General features: G+C 33.3%; 1 protein-coding gene across 1 annotated transcript in view; it reads left to right on the top strand.

Annotated features, from left to right (window-relative positions):
* The first annotated feature begins 12,146 nt into the window (after positions 1-12,146).
* Positions 12,147-18,627, top strand: part of LOC145248852 (cilia- and flagella-associated protein 44-like) — a 228,307-nt gene continuing 221,826 nt past the window's right edge. The window contains exon 1 of the mRNA XM_080110575.1: positions 12,147-12,255. The gene's annotated coding sequence lies outside the window, so the exon portion shown is untranslated. The remainder of the gene's footprint in view (positions 12,256-18,627) is intronic.

Below are 18,627 nucleotides of genomic sequence, written 5' to 3'. Positions count from 1 at the left end.
GCGCAATAGTCATTAATTGAAAATGTGTAACCTTTTTAAATGAAAAGTTTCTTTTAAGAAATCGAAATGATGGAATGAATATATGTCTTAATTATTTGAAAAAATTCATTTTTCTTTTTTCGTAAAGCAAATGGTTTGTTTAAGCACATAAAATTCTGAAAGAATGAAATCAGTCATTATTTGAAGAAGTGTATGTGTGTGTGTATGCACGTGTGTGTTTCAACAAACACTTTCTTTAAAATAAAATTCTGAACTTAATGAAATTAATTATTATTTGAAAATGTGTTCTTTTTTTTTGGGGGGGGGGTGCGAATGTGTGATTTTTTTTTTTTAGATGAATTAAAATTTTGGTGCCCCTCTATTATTAGAGTGAAATTCCGAAGTAAAAAAAATATCAATTTCTATGAAAAAACGAAGGGTATCTCTTTACCTTTTATGCCATTTTCAACTAAAAGCAGTGATATCTACTTAATTGCCATGTTGCAGTTTGTTAAATATTACTGCATTATTAAATCAAACAAAAATTTTCAAGCTTTATCGAAAAAAAAAAATGTTTTGTCATATTTGTTTGGGAACACGAGACATAAAAACAACGGAAGTAACTAATATTTCACAAATGTCTCCAGAATTGGCTTAAGATTTTCAGTTTTCAGAAAATAATTACCTCCCTTGTTACAATGTAAACTCTCCTGTTTTTTTTATTTTGTTTTTTATTTTTAGCAAAACTTTCAATTTTTGCTAATTTTCTTTGAAAACTATTTTCATTAATAATTCATTTTCTACCTTATCGTTTTTCGTAATTTTTGGATATGTTCATCATTGCGATACGACAATTAAGTAGATACCATCGGTTTTACTTGTAATTCAATATTTCGATTTTCGAATTTTGCTCTAGTAATGAAGAAGCACCAAAATTTCTAAATAATTTAAAACAATTACTAAGAGAAAAATGAGGACACTTTTGCATTTTCTTTTTTTTTAACCTTGTTGAAGAGTTTTCGACTGGTAGGGGGGGGGGCAAGTTTAGGCAATTACAAAATTTTCTCTCAAAATAGATGTTATCCTTTGTAAATAAACTGTTTGTTGTTTAAATTTATTTAAAAATTTTTACTTATTACAAAAACTGTTTAAAAAATACACATTTTCAGTACTTGTGCATTATAATCGGATATGCAAAATGCATTTTAAATGTAAACACTATTAGGTACTTGTCATGTCGAAATTAGTATAAATTCCAAAAGTTACGAAAAATGACCCGGTGGAAGATTCAAATAGAGCTATTTTTTGAAAACGATTGTATATGTTATATACTTGGCCGAGCAGAACAGTAAATTATTTATCTATCCGTTTATCAAATTATCAGTGTATGTATCAATGTGTCTGTTTATCTATCTATCTATCTAACTGGCAAAGTAAACGAGGTGAAACTATGTTTTGATAAGGTTATCAAAACATGTTAAAGCATGTCAAACTTGGTGAACTGGTCAAGTTTGCACTGGAAGGTATCTGAGCAGGTGACTGGAAGTTGACGTGTTCCATGTCATGTTCCAGTTTGACAAGCATAGTGTTGAGTTGGATTGAAGACGTCAAAGGAAGAAAATGATCTTAAAGGGGCCTCCTCACGAGGGCGGGAGAGGTCTCAGAATCGAGACGTATAAGACCCACCCCAAGCAAAGATCGTTGATCACTCCTCGTCTATGACAACTACCTGGGAGATATAAAATATATATATAAAAAAAAAATACAGCGTCTTGAAGTGTTTTTGTTTAAACAGAATCCAGCCCCCAAAGAATGACTGAAGAACTTCTAGAGAAACAATAGTAGAAACAGGTATATCATCAAATGTATATATGTTTATGTAATTATGTTGACACGCATACATCAACACACCTAGATGAGATTAATCACAGGCCGTAAAATAGACTGTTACGTATATATATATATATATATATATATATATATATATATATATATATATAACAGTCTATTTTATATATATTTTTGGAATATATATATATATATATATATATATATATATATATATATATATTGATAAGACGACATATGGTTCAAATAGTGAAGAACCACAGACATTTTAGTGACACGTATATACACCTACACACACAATGGATTTGGGTCCTTACATGTTTATAACATATAGACTAATGGTCAGGGATTTTCTATTTTTTAATGGCAAATTTCTCAGGAAATGTTGATGTCTCTAAATTCCAGAAAGCCTTCTATTCTAATAGTTTCTACCCTCAAACAGATAGACTTTGGAATTCCCTTCCTGCTGCCTACTTCCCTGGCTGTACTGATATGCAGAAGTTTAAATGTAATATAAACAAATATCTTGTTATCTTTCCTAGACATGGCCCTAAATAGTAGCCCCTTACGTCCAAATGGCGATATGCTTTGTAAGGGGTGAACATGAGTAAAAAGAGAAAAAAAAAAAAAAAAAAAAAGCAAAGGAGATAAGTTTGTTTGTCATGGAGAATTGATCGTACAACTCTTCCGCATTAAAAACATACAATAAAATTCAGTCATTCGATAAATTCTATTTTTACTTCTAATTATTTTTCTACTGGGTCATTTATTGTAATTTTTTTGCATTTATATTAATTTTGACATGACACCAAAGTACATAATAATGTTTTTCCCCCTGAAATACTTTTGTTTCAAAATCCACTATTCTGCACAAGCACTGAAAAATAATTCCAACAAAAAAATAAATAAATAACAATTTGACTTATCTCCCTTGTTTTCACTTAACTTTTGTTATTTCAAATTAGAAAATGACAAGATGGTGATAACGATTGTCGCAGTGTGTATCAGATCTCTGGTTTCACTCAAACAAAAACAAACAATGGCTACATTTGTCAGCAGCCAAAGTCACGTGAACGACACTTCAGGAAGCTTCCCTAAATGCAACTTTGACACACCAAGTCAAGTTGTTCGAGCCCAACAGCTAAAAGGTCTCAGCAGCAGTACAGAAGTAGCGCAAACAGCCCTATTCAAGGCTACTTTCCACAACTACCTCTATGCAAACTACTACTTTCACTACTGTTTGCTTTCTAAGACTACCCTCTACAGCCAACAAACACTTCAGCACCTCCTACAGCTTCCAGCACGTCCTGAAGCCTAGTAAATTCATTAAGTACAAAGTTATTTCTAGTTAATAATGTATCCCCCCTAAGTAATCCAATTTACAAAATTCCCACTACTTATGTTTACTACGCTATAATCACATTGACTAATGTATACACATTTACCCTTATCCTCCGAACCTTGATAAGTGGTGATTCCGGTGTAAAAAAAAAAAAAAAATAAATAAATAAAAAAAATAGATGGTGAAGAGTTCATACACAGGGAACATAACTCAGAACGCAAATTTCAGATTACATTTTAATGGCAATCAATATTTTAGCCTTATAGCAGTAGACTTTTTTTTTTTTACTAAAAACACTAAAGCAGTTGTTCTCGATGAATTTTTCGTAATTTTTTGATATATTACTATTTTTGACATGACAATTAAGTAAGTAATATTGTTTTTTGCTTAAAACGACGTATTAAAAAAATCGATCAGTTGACTATCTTGACAAGCACCGTGCATTTTTGCGCTGCTACACTTTTAGGACGAAATTTTGTAGTTTTCAGACAAAAAAAATGGTTTCTACTGATTTTTTTTTGTTGTCAATTCTAATAAATTACAATGTTAGCTTCTAAATTAAGCAGTCGAAATTACCTGAATATTAATGAATTATTAAAACCCCCCAAAAAACCACAACTTTAATTGTGTTAGCCGGTGAAAAAATGCGGCCATTTTGTTTGAATCAAAATGGAAAATTACCCCTCTTTTGAACTCTCCTTTGTCTTACGATCGTTTCATCAAATTCTATTTTTTTTTTTTAAATAAATAATTTTCTACCTTCTCGATTTTCGTAATTTTTAGATATAAGCATCTTAAAAATACGAGGAATATATAGATACCATTGTTTTCATGTGAAATTCAGTCTTACAATTTCCCAAATTTCGTCCTAATAGTGTAGAAGCGCCCAATTCTTTTTTTTTTTTTTTTACATTTTTGATGATTTCCACAAAGGGAGACAATTCAAGAAGTTCTTAAAGTTGGTGAAAACCAAAAAGTTAAAATTAAAACAAAGACACTAAATTAACACAATTATTAATCTGAACATTTATTGAATCAAAATGAAGTGCTTTAGATCTTATAATAATGAGAGAGTAGATATTTACTTGCTGCCCACCTCAGCAAGATGTGACACAAGGTCGGAAAGTGGGAATGTCCAGCCAGCGCCCCTAAAAGAGGGGCACTTTTTTTTTTTTTTTTAATAAGCAATTATAATGCACAAGCATCCATTTTGACAACTGTACATTTTAAGAAAATTTTTTGTTTTCGTTTTTGAAGACTTCCACAGGGGGAGACAATTTAAAAAGTTCTTAAATTTAAAATGGTAAAATCAAAAAGTTAAAGTTAAAGCAAACACACTAAATTATAAATTATATGTGATATACGTATATCTGTACGTGATGTTGCCAAGCTAATCAAAAACCTTGATTCCAGTAAAGCAACTGGCCCTGACGGTATTCCAATTATAGTACTCAAAAAACTTCAACCTGAACTAGCGCCCATACTTACAAAACTGTTTAAACGTTGTCTTAAGGAGAATAGTTTCCCATCTCCCTGGAAAATTTCATCAGTATGCCCTGTATTTAAGAATTCAGGTGATCGCTCATCCTCCTCTCAGTACAGGCCAATAAGTCTCCTGTGCGTCATGAGTAAGTTGCTGGAATCTGTGTTAAATACAGAAGTAATCAACCATCTCAACAAAAATAACCTTCTTAGTGACACTCAATATGGTTTCCGTTCTGCTAGATCTACAGCAGATGTGCTTACAGTTATATCTCATAGGATTAGCAAATCTCTCGACGGAGGCAATCTTTCTAGGGCAATTGCTCTTGACATATCTAAGGCCTTTGATAGGGTATGGCATAAAGGTTTACTTCACAAGATCTCCAGCTATGGTATAGCTGGAAATGTCTTCTCAATTATTAAATCATTTCTTTCTGATAGGTTCATAAGAGTAGTAGTTGAGGGGCAAAAATCAGAAGCTCACAGTATTAATGCCGGTGTCCCTCAGGGGTCCATCCTGGGCCCAACTCTTTTCCTGATCTACATTAATGATCTTCCAAATCACATCCTTACATCATTTGTAGACATTTATGCTGACGACACTACCATTTATGGTAGCACATCTAAGACAGTAAACGACCAAGTTCTCTCCAATTCTCTCTCCTCTGATCTTGAGCACGTACTACAATGGGGAAAGGAGTGGCTGGTTACTTTTAATGCATCTAAAACCAAGCCTCTCTCTTTACATCATCAACATTCTGATCCCCATCTGGCATCAATTGAAATGAATGGCTCTCGCCTTCAGGAGGCCTCAAGTTTTGACAAGCTTCTGGGCTTGACCATTACTTCTGATCTTAAATGGAACACGTACATCAAATCTGTTGCCAAGGCCGCTGGAAAAATGGTGGGATCTTTCTATCGATCCTGTAAATATCTCACTGCTGATGCTATTCTCTATCTATATAAGAGCCAGGTACGTCCAAGGATGGAATACTGTTGCCACATCTGGGCAGGAGCTGCTAGAAAGGACTTGTCCTGCCTTGATAGAGTTCAAAATAGACTTCGTAGCCTCGTAGGGGATGTCCTTTTCTCTTCCTTGCAACCTCTCTCTCACAGAAGAGATGTTGCGAGTTTGTCTCTGATGTATCGTTATTTTCATGGAAAGTGTTCGACTGAGCTTCAATCTATGGTCCCCCCTCGCCAAACTTTCACAAGAAACACTCGTCTAGCTGTACACACTATCAATAATTCCCCCCACTCTTTATCTGTGCCTAAACCTAAACGTTGATTCCATGAACAAAGCTTCTTTCTTAGAACTGCACGCCTGTGGAATTGTCTTCCGTTTTCCTGCTTTCCGGCTGACTATAATATGGTTGTGTTCAAGTCTAACGTAAATAAGTTCTTGATGAGCCGTTCTATATAAGTTATCAAATTTACCAAATTTTCATTACTAATGATTACTATGTTGTCCAATTTCTACTGTACACTCTTTAATCCTTATCTTTGAGTGACCTCTTGGCCTTGATAAGTTATGATGACTATGTAAAAAAAAAAAAAAAAGAAAAGTGACACTAAATTGACACAATTCATTTATCTGAACATTTATTGGTTCAAAATAAAGTGTGTTTGGGTACACCAGTTTTGATTTATTGGGGCTAAAGTTTATATTTGCACCTTGTTTAATGGTGGCTTGTACAGAAAATGTATGTTGTTTAAATTTCGGGATTAGAAGAGCGTTCTCTAGAATACAGAAACAAAGTTTACCTTTATTGTTCCTTAGCGAGATTTTAGCATCGCCTTTTTTCAAAACGATATCGTTTAATCGACTGCTGTTGGCCAGTTCTACAAAATGATTCTGAGGCTTAAAGTTGGGATCAAAATTGATAAAATCAGATTCCTTCATAATTACATGTGCCGTTGCACCACATTTGACAAAAAAATTGTTACTGTTTGTTGAAACATCAAACGTATATGAAAATTAAAATGTATGTTCGTTCATGAAGCTCTCCACATTTTTAATGGAGTCTCCTTTCAAAGTCTTGTACCTACATTGGAAACTTTTGTGATTAGGTCGCCCACAATTATAGCAAATAATTTTCGTACTTTTCTTAGGAGAAAAATTGGTTTTGGCAAAGTTGTGTTTTTTATTCCAGGCATGAGTATAATTTAATTTTGATGTTTTTTATGTGTGCATTTTTAAATTTCATGATATTTGTAGATTCGTTTTTATTCTGTGATCATTTTCTCAGTTTCCTTGTAACTCCTGGGGGGCTACCTGACTAAAAGTCATGGATTTTCCTTTCTGGGTTATCACGGTGGTAAATGGCTTGAAATCACTTGGCAATCCTTTAAAGACCATGGAGATTAATAGACTGTCGCTAATAACTTCGCCAGACATTTTTAAAGAATTTGCGGTGGTTTCGGCTCTTATAGTATAATCTATAATTGTTTCAGCTTCCAATTGTTTTAGAGATGTCAGTTCAGTATATAAAGAGATAATTTTGGGGTTTCCTTTCGATAAATAATGCTCTCTTAATATGTTCAATGCTTTGCTGCCATTGTCCAGAGCTTCTCTCATTACCAGTGATAGACTTCGGTCATCTAAGCACTGTATTAATTCCACAAAGACAGCTGTGTTCTTTTAAAAAAAAACAAAAAAAAAAAACGAAGCACTCTGTGCCCATAACCTCTTAGTAGTAGAATGTGGATTAATTTGATTCATCAGTTCCTAGCAGCAGTGTTTATAAATAGAATCTTCCAACTGTGAGAGACCATACCCCCATGAATAATCAAAAATATTGCAACAGATATCATATACACATAATCACATTGACCCACCCGTTCTCGTTAGATCACCGAAATTAAGCAACGTTGAGCCTGGTCAGTACCAGATGGGTGACCAATTTGAGAATTCCAAGCACTGTATGTAGGAGAATGTTGACGGGAATATACATGTGATTGAGGAACACTTGTGAATTTCATACTCCCATGGAACTTTTTCCTTTGGAGGAAGCCGATTAAACCCACATAGGGTTAGTGCCATTTCCATAGATATCATGACCACCAATGTGTACAGCGGTTTGTGTTTATGTAAAGATATCAAGATAGACTTCATAGCCTGATAGAGGATGCCTTTTTCTCTTCCTTGCAACCTCTTTACTACAGAAGGGACGTTGCGAGCCTGTCTCTGCTCTCTTGATATTTTCATGGCAAGTGCTCGTCTGAGCTCCAATCTATGATCACGTTCTTGCTAAACTTTTATGAAAAACGCTCATCCAGTTGAAACCGCTATCAACAATTTCTCCCATTCTTTATCTGTGCCTAAACCAAAACGTAGATTCCATAAACAAAGCTTCTTTCTTAGAAGTGCACACCTGTGGAACTCTCTTCCATAATTAAGCTGACTACAATATGGTTGTCTTCAAGTCCAATGTAAACAAGTTCTTGATGTGCCGTTCCCCTTAAGTAATCCAATTTACCAAATTTCCACTACTAACAATAACTACGTCATTGTCCTATTGACTACTGTACACTCAAGTGGTGACGTCTTTGAAAAAAGAAAAAAAAGAAAGAAAAAGAAGTCAAAGTTAAAGCAAGACGCAAAAACTATTAAAACATATTTTGTTTCAGTTTCAGATATTTCCTTAGGTCGTATTTTACATAAACACAAATCACCTTACACATTGGTGGCAATTATATCTATGTTTTTACATAGGGCCTGTATGTGTCAACATTACCAACGACTCAACACCTTTTTTTTAATTTAAAAATGTTAAGGTTTCTAACTTAAAAAGAAGAAAAAACAGTTTCAGAGGAATTGGATTATGGAGAAATGACATGAGAAAAATCTTAATTATTTGAATATTCAAATAAGAAGTTGTTTGTGTCCATAAATACTCTTCAAAATACTTCAAAGAATTTGGAAAATATTTATTAATTGATGCCCAATACCCATTGTTATATTTTTACAAAAAGTGAAGGTGTATGAATCTTCGTAAAGTTCTCCATTTGTATGAAATTAAATTAAACTAAAATTAACCTATATTTGAACTCCTTATGCATATCAGATGTGTTTTGGAATCCATAATGAGCGGTTAATTAGTTTAGGAGTAAATGCTATACATACAAACAAATATATTACCATATACGAATACTTAATTTGATGTTTTATATATATATACTAGCGGGGGTACCCGGCGTTGCCCGGATGTTTGGGGGGTGTATGTAGGAGAGGGTGACCCTGTTTTAATATTATAAAAAAAAAAACACGCTGTTAAGAAAAATTGGAAAAACCAATACAAAGCAAAACAGCGAACAAACATAAAAAAAAGGAAAAAAAAGAAAAAGGTGTAAAAGAGGAAAAAAAGTTTAGGTAGAAAGATAGGCTCGAACCCGAAACATCGAGGCTAAGGTGGAAAAAAAATGCCCTACATGTTACCCCTACGCCAAAGAGAGATACACTTAATAATGGATAAAATTAAACCTTTAAAAACACTTGCAGGTGGTTGAAACTAACGCGAACGTTTTCTAGGTCAAATATGACGTCATTGGCGTTGTAGCAGGAGCAAAGAAAATGAAGGAACGATTTTTTCGGCACCCCTCCCTGTAAAAAACTGATGATTTTAGGGTGAAGGAATTAATGTTTTTGGCCAATTTTTCGATATTTGTCGGCCGGAGGTTGGAACTTTAAAATGACCTATCTGGCAAAAATCCGTGACCCCTGTCGAAAATTTTTGCGAGACATACAAACACACATACATACATACAAACATGCATATATACACACATTTTCGCTTTTATATATATAGACTAGTGGGGGTACCCGGCATTGCCCGAGTGTTTGGAGGTGTGTGTGTTCTTAAATAAAAAAGAAACCGGGGGGTGGGGGTAGGATCGAACCCGAAGCCCTGAGGCGAAGTTTGAAAATAAAATGTGAAAAAACATGAACTGTTCGGCCAGCGAGAATGAGTTACTGAAAGATGTTTGAATTTATTTAAGTAAGAACCAAATTTACAGGTGCCCACACTGAAGTCGTAGAGCGTTAAGATGACAACGACGTAAGCAATAGCTATTCAGCAAATGAGGTCAATGACCAGGTTTGTTTGTTATAAACGAAGTAAAAAAAGAAAACATAAAAACGAACGTTAAAACTTAAGCACGGAGGGGAGGAGGGTAATCAAAACATCGAAAAAAAAAACATAAACAAACTAACGTAAGGCAAATGAACGATGTTAAAGGTAAAAATCGGAAAAACAAAAAAGAAAACAGAAAAACAAACATTAAAACCAAAATAAAAAACACATGAAAAATGGCTTAAATAAGCCTGTTTCGATATTAAAATTAAAAAAATCGAAAAAAAAAAACACAAAAAACTAACGATGTAAAATCCAAAAAACAAAAAAAAACAAAAACAAAAAAGAAAACAGAAAAACGAACGTTAAAAAAACATGTGAAAAATGGCTTAAATAAGCCTGTTTCGATATTAAAATTTAAAAAATCGGTGGGTACCCGGGTGTTTTTGGGTGTGTGGTCGAGAGTGTTAATGAAAACCTAAGAATTTAAATTTAAAAAATCGATTAAAAAAAAGAAGACATCTCACACAACGATTCGAACCCAAAACGTTTAGATAATGAACCAACGCGCTCACCAACTTAGCTAACACGACGTACATGAAATTTAGTCAGTTCTTCAACTATTTAAACTAAATCAGTTCATGACGTCAGCTGACGCATGCATAGAACCGGTCGTCGTCATGAGAGGACGGTTTTGTTGACCCCCCCCCGTAGAAAATTGTCGATTTCGGGGTGAAAAAATTAACGTTTTTGGCCAATTTTTCGGGCGAAGGATGGAGCTTCAATATGATACAGAGTTTGTGAATTTTTGTTGTCTGTCGAAAGTTTTTAGCGGACACACAAACAAACAAACATACATACACACATTTTCGCTTTTATATATATAGACTAGCAAAGGGTACCCGGCGTTGCCCGGGTGGTTTTAGGGGTATGTGAAAAAACACCGAAAATGTGAAAAAAAAACAGGTGCCCGTGAAAAAAACGAAGCCTTCACGACGCGCAATTGGAAAATAGTAAAGTGTTAAAAAAAACAGGTGCGCGTTTTTGATTGACATGACGGCGATAGGTATTCAGCAGCAAGCATTTTGTGCAGGACAGTTTTGAATGAGGTGAATAAATCGGTTTGTTTGTTTTTAAAAACCCGCTCCCCGTTTATTAGGAGGAGCGAAATGAAAGCTACAGTCTGATATCAGGAAGTCGACATTGAACAAACGTTACTTAGCTCTCTTGAGACAACTGGCTTTCGGCCTGTGGTCGAGTTTCACTTTTTTTTATACCGAAAACCGAATGTAACGCGTGCCGATGCGGGAAATGTCGAATAATTAACGTTTGAAAGTCAATAAAATTAAATAGACAGGCGAGCTCCGTGGATAACTCTGAGATATTACAATTTATAGATGATATAAAAAGTTTTAAGAAGTTGTGAACCGAGCTAGCGCTTCTCTGAAAGAAGCCTTTTGTTGACATCGAGGAAAAGCGTACATACATACATACATACATACATACATACATACATACATACATACATACATTTTCGCTTTTATATATATATAGATAAGTCACTTTGTATGTGTGAGTTCATTCCTTATGGACTTCGAAACGATTGTGCCAATGTTTTGAAATTGCACTAGAATGTACTTTATTTTTCTGGGAGTGTTCTTTGATAGGGTTTGCATTGGAATGCCTTCGATAAATATTGAAAATCGATAATCGTAAAAAAATCGATTAAAGAAGAAGCAATCGAATTTTGACAAAAATATCACAAGTGCATTATTTGAGAAGCTTTACAACTGCACAAATTGCACGATTCAAACTCCAGAATAATTTCGAACAATCTAACCAACGAGATCGATTCCAATCATTCAAAGATGGGATGAGAAATAAATCCTATCTAAATAATGGAAACACTGTGAATTTTGCATCAATTTTAAAATATATATAAAAATTAAAAAAAAATGTTAGTGTCATTTTTTTTAATTTGTGATTTATGATCATGAAATGCTGATTATTGTTTTATGGTTACTGTTAAATTGATTAAATTTATTTTTTTTAATTTAAGATAGTGCATATTAGTAAGAAAAAATAAAATAAAATAACATATTTATCAGATTTCCAAAGAGTGCAGATTGTTGGTGTCCGTACGAAATGCTAGTTATCTCCCTTAGATAAACGCAGAATCCCGAATAAGTGCCTCTACTTTGCAATTGTCAGCCGCAATCCAATTTTAACGATATTAGTTTTTTAGCAAGCAAGTGTTGCCGTCACTAATTACCCATCTGACACTAAGCAGGCTCAAAGTCGCCTTCGTCAATCTCACGAGAATCGGTGTGTTAATGTAATGATGTCCTTTTATATATTCTGGTAAAAACAATTATTTTTCGAACGCTCTTATCTAAGAAAATAAGATTGCAGAGTTACTCCCCTTTGATATTATCTCCCTTTAACGAAAAATTGCTTAGCAACAAATGTTTAAACATGGGTTGAAGAAAGTAAACAATTTACAATCCAGAAAACACTTCCATCCATCGCCAGGTAAATATTCATGTATATAGATATATATATTTTTCTTTTTAAACGTTCATTGTGAAATCGTTTTTCTTCTTACTAATTTATATATAAAAAAATTATCCAGGAGTAAAACAAAACAAGCAATTTGGTGCTAAAATATTAATTTCTTATTGAAAATCAGACTTTTAATTGATTTCAATTTACGTTGATACGCTGGATGAATTATAAATTAACTAGCAGGAAGACCCGACCTTGGTGGGATTGAATGACGAAAAGTGTTCATTTTTACTATGGCCTTAACACCATATTACTTTCCTTTTATTCGTTCGTTTATTTACGTACTATTCCTTTCGTTTATATAGTCAGAAGAAATTGAAATTTCGTAAAACTTTTATTTTTTTTTTTTGTAATTGAATTTTCACTCCAGACAAGGCACAATGCCACTTTGATGTAAGAGAATACTAGAACACTATTTGGGATATAATTACAGGGATACTATGTAGGGAGTTGAGCAGCAAGATGTCTGTTTACATTACACTTGAACTTCTGCATATCAGTGCAGTCGGGGAAGCAGAAACTCGGAAGGGAGTTCCAAAGTCTAGCAGTTCTGAGGAATAAACTATTAGAGTAAAAGGCCTTCTTAAATCTAGGGATCTCTACTGTGTAGGGGTGGGATTTAGCTGCTTTTCGGGTTTGTTGGGGGTATTTACATCGAGGAGGTACAAGGGCTTGTAGTTTGTCAGAGCATCAACCATTAAAATACGTGTAAAATAGGCAGAGGGATGCAACGTTTCATCGATGGGAGAGAGGCTGAAGCCTGGCTGACAGTTTGGGTCCTATTAGATTGTCGACTATCTTCTAAACCCTGTCCAGAAGTAAGAGACTGGTAGCAGATGCACCAGCCCAAATGTAACAGCAATACTGTTCCGCTCGTTTATATAGTCAGAAGAAATCGAAATTTCGTAAAACTCTCTGCATTGGTGTCTTATATACATATAGTTTAATATCAAGTAAACTCTTAGATACTTATTTGAAGAGATAAGAAGGTTTTACCTTATGGCTTACAGGGAAGGAGGATGTAGAGATTAGGCATACAAAAAGCCACATAGATTCGAGACTACTTCCATTGTCGTCAACAGAGACTTATATATATATATATATATATATATATATATATATATATATATATATATATATATATATATATATATATAAGGTTAACAAAGTTCTTGCGGTTTTTAACTTTTAAATCATTTGAAATGAAATCCAAATTAAAAATTTTACTAAAACTTTCTTCTCAACCTAATCTATCTATCTATCTATCTATCTATCTATCTATCTATCTATCTATCTATCTATCTATCTATCTATCTATCTATCTATCTAAGAATACAAATGTAAGATTATAAATTATATTTTACATGAATTTATTGTTAGATAGGATATTCAAATAAGCTTTTGGCTTGGAAACTTAATTTTGACTTTTTGATTTTGTATATATATATATATATATATATATATATATATATATATATATATGTACATGATTTAAATTTAATACAAAATAGCATACATTTGAAGTTTTAAGAGGTTCGGTCCCCATAGCTCTCCATGGAGGACGCTTAGACATTTGCTACTACTTCCATTATATAATCCACAAAATTTTATATATATGATTTGAATATCAGCAAAATAGGATATACTGTAAATATTAAGAAGATTCATCTCTCATAGCCATGCATCAGTCATATAATTACGATCTATTTCCTTTTGTGTTAGCTTGTTCTCACAGAGTGATTGATACATTGTAAGAACATGTTTGTGCGGGAGGCGCTTCTGGTGAATTTCTCCATTTTCCCCCTCTTTTTAGTCAGTGTTTTAGCATCATGATGACAAGGCAGCATATTTCTATCTCGACTTGAGCTAGGTGAGGCAGACAACCTGAGCTAGGTGATGCAGACAACCTGAGTTAGGTGATGCAGACAACCTAGAATCAACCACATTCATATCTGTCGACTCAGCATGTTTTCATGTTCCTGTTTGCATAACTCTTCCCATAATATGCTTGTCGTGTTAATGAAACTGTATAAATAAAATTGATTTAAATTATTATTATTTTTTTTATATGGAAGTAACCACTTATCAAGGCCCGGAGGCCACTCGGGGATAAGGGTTATTGCGTGTACAGTAATCAGTGAGATAATATCGTAATAATCGTCAGTAATGGAGATCTGATAAAGTGTCTTACTTAAGGGGTTGGTTTATCAGGATCTTATTTATGTTGGACTTGAAGACATCCAAGTTGTAGTCAGATGGGAAACAGGCAAACGGAACAGAGTTCCACAGGCGTGCAGTTCTAAGAAAGAAGCTTTGTTCATGGAATCTACGTTTTGATTTAGGCACAGATAAAGAGTGGGGAAAATTACTGACAGTGGTTTCAGTTAGACGAGTGTTTTTGGTGAAAATTATTGTAAAGAAATTTACCTTATCACCAAACTATGGTATTTATTTATTTGCTTCCCCATGAAAGAAAAATGTGACACAAGGTCGTTTGTAATGTGTGGCGGGAAACCAGCTCTCCAAAAGGGGGCACTTTGGAAATAGGCAAAAATACAAATTGCCTTAGCATAGAAAGGTTTCTCCTACGTTGACGAAGGACAAATTAACTTAAGTGCAGCAGCAAAACAGAGATTGTTTATTTCTCTCTATCTTCCACCATGAGAAATGTGACACAAGGGTCGGAAAGTGGAATTTTTTTTTTTTTTTTTGCAAAGAAACCACTCGAGGATAAGCGTTAATGAGTGTACAGTAGTCAATGGGAAAATATCGTAGTAATCGTTAGTAATGGAAATTTGATCGATTGGATTACTTAAGGGGATGGCTCATCAAGAACTTGTTTACCTTGGACTTGAAAACGACCATATTGCAATCAGTTGGAAAGCAGGAAAACGGAACAGAGTTCCGCAGGCATGCAGTTCTAAGAAAGAAGCTTTGTTCATGGAATCTATGTTTAGGTTTAGATTGAAAAGTCAGCGCCCCAAGGAGGAGCGTCACTCTGACCCGCAAAAAGTACTTGGACAGCCCTGTCGGCATACTGCAGCAGGGACGCCTCAGGCGATTAGCAATAAACTAATCCCTTCTCAAAGAGAGAAGGCAAAGCCTGGGAGGGTGGACCTCCTAGAACTGCACAGGACTCAATCAGCAAGGGACAGGTTATTACAGGAATGATCTAATCTCTGCTGATTTTGGTGGCAAGATAAAAAAAAACCCAGCATGTAGCATTAAAACAGATACTACACTTGAATCTTAGCCGAAAGACCAACCAAACTATGGTACAATGTGCATTCAATAAGTTTCCAGATTTTTTTTCTACAGGCATTTAAACTTGCTGTAGACTCTTGAAAATTCAGTATGGCATGGCTATACATCTTATGAGATGGCTGACCAATTTTTATGATTCCAGGTTCAAAAGAACTGCTACAGCAGGAATTGGAATACAACCTACTGAAGCCTGATTGTCACAGCTGGTGAATTTCAAAAATTCAACCTGGACGTGAGGACACTTTAGAAGAATGATATGCAATAAAATTTTGTTTTAAACTTGGAGAAAATGTTACAGAAACGTATGGAATGCTTCAGACTACTTTTCGATTATCTTGCATGAATCGAGCTTCAGTTTTTGAGTGGCATAAGAGATTCAAGGAAGGCAAGAAGTCTGCGAGGGATGATGAAAAGTGTGGGAGGAGTAAGGAAATCAGAACACCAGCGCTGATTGGCCAAATAAAGAATTTCATGGATAAGGACCGTCATGTGTCTATAGACGAAACAATATTTAACAGAGTAGTAATTGTGTTTAGTAAGGTAAACATAGATGACCACTTTGCTCAGATACAATAATGTTTATAGTTTATTAAATATTTCTTTCTTTTTTGTAATGTTAAAGATTAAAAGTTTTTGTTATTAATGTTATAAAATTTTTTAAAGGTCGTCACATTTTTCTTTAATAACATCTCCAATTCCTCTGCAACTATTGTTGCATTTTTTCTTTTTAAGATGAAGTGTAATTCCTTTAATATTCGTTGGCTTTTAACATTCCAATATCTCTCTCAAAAAAAAATCTTAGTCAGCCAGAGTTATTTCCCTTATCCTAAATTATCACACATTTTGAAAAATATTGACACCACATAGAATAAAATATAAAAACAATGTGTCTGCCTAGGTTGTATCTGCTGAGCAGAGCAAGAGGTAATAGGTATCAGAAATTGACCATGAGCATCATACCACTAATCGTGAGCACTGATGGGCTCCCAAAATCCAGACCTCAAAATGGTACGTCAATATGATGAAAAAAGAGACAGTAGAACAACTGCAATCACGAAACTGGGCAAACATTTTGAATAAGATTGTCTCACAAACATTTTGAATAAAATTGTCTCATAAACATTTTGAATAAGATTGTCTCACAAGCATTTTGAATAAGATTGTCTCACAAACATTTTGAATAAGATTGTCTCACAAACATTTTGAATAAGATTGTCTCACAAACATTTTGAATAAGATTGTCTCACAAACATTTTGAATAAGATTGTCTCATAAACATTTTGAATAAGATTGTCTCACAAACATTTTGAATAAGATTGTCTCACAAACATTTTGAATAAGATTGTCTCACAAACATTTTGAATAAGATTGTCTCACAAACATTTTGAATAAGATTGTCTCACAAACATTTTGAATAAGATTGTCTCACAAACATTTTGAATAAGATTGTCTCACAAACATTTTGAATAAGATTGTCTCACAAACATTTTGAATAAGATTGTCTCACAAACATTTTGAATAAGATTGTCTCACAAACATTTTGAATAAGATTGTCTCACAAACATTTTGAATAAGATTGTCTCACAAACATTTTGAATAAGATTGTCTCACAAACATTTTGAATAAGATTGTCTCGCAAACATTTTGAATAAGATTGTCTCACAAACATTTTGAATAAGATTGTCTCACAAACATTTTGAATAAGATTGTCTCACAAACATTTTGAATAAGATTGTCTCACAAACATTTTGAATAAGATTGTCTCATAAACATTTTGAATAAGATTGTCTCACAAACATTTTGAATAAGATTGTCTCACAAACATTTTGAATAAGATTGTCTCACAAACATTTTGAATAAGATTGTCTCACAAACATTTTGAATAAGATTGTCTCACAAACATTTTGAATAAGATTGTCTCACAAACATTTTGAATAAGATTGTCTCACAAACATTTTGAATAAGATTGTCTCACAAACATTTTGAATAAGATTGTCTCGCAAACATTTTGAATAAGATTGTCTCACAAACATTTTGAATAAGATTGTCTCACAAACATTTTGAATAAGATTGTCTCGCAAACATTTTGAATAAGATTGTCTCATAAACATTTTGAATAAGATTGTCTCACAAATGAGACAGAATCAGAAAACAAATTTCGTTTTTTTAACACAAATAGATCACAAATGGGAAGATAAACTAAAGCAAATTGTTTTTGACTAATTTCCCAACATTATTTCTTGTGAAATAATTTATGTCTGTAATAGTAATTATTACCAAATACATTTATAATTCTTTTGTGACCATAGTCGCATTTTCTTTCTTTTTAATAAAAGTACAATTTGTCTAATTTGTGTTGATTTAGCGTCTCAAATTCTCCTCAAAGAGAAAAATAGTTTAGTCAACAAGAGTTATTTCCCTTACATAAATTAACAATTTTACAATTAACTATTAGCTACATTTTACAATTTTAAATTGAATTTATAAATACATTTATAAACAACAAAAACAAACAACAAATTTATAAATAAAAAAATATAAGTACATTTTATAAAGTAAATTAACAATATCAAATAGAATTTTCTGGCATTTTTTTTTTACTATAGACAACAAAAAGAAATGGTCAAAAAACAATATATAACAAATTAGATAAGTTACTCTTCTACTTAGCTGGATAAGTTTTTTTTTATTTTAGCTTATTTTAAAGTGTTTATTCGGCTCGAAAAACAAATAATGTCGCATATTATGTGAGAACAAGAAAAATGGCCGGCATGATAGGGTTGGAGTCTGAATAAACACTGAAAATTAGAAAAATTAAACTGATAGAAATCCACCCGGAAACTGTCCATATTTTCTTTTGCCTGGTATATCTTAGTTTGAAATATCAGTTTAGATGCATCTTTAAGATGAAAATGAATGGGTTTGCTTCTCTTGCTCACATAAAATTATTATCTGCTTGTTCATCGCTCCTATTCTAAAATAAAATCCCAATTTGATTGGCAAAGACAGTTGTTCTTGACCAAAAAACAGAGACTTTATTTTAGCGGGCTGAATACAAAAAAAAAAAAAAAGCAA

This window comes from Euprymna scolopes, chromosome 27, assembly GCF_053919585.1.
Source record: "Euprymna scolopes isolate OS-2025 chromosome 27, ASM5391958v1, whole genome shotgun sequence".
Classification (NCBI taxonomy): Eukaryota; Metazoa; Mollusca; class Cephalopoda; order Sepiida; family Sepiolidae; genus Euprymna; species Euprymna scolopes.
Note: the sequence above shows the minus strand (reverse complement) of the source record. Positions and strands in the feature narration are given on the sequence as shown.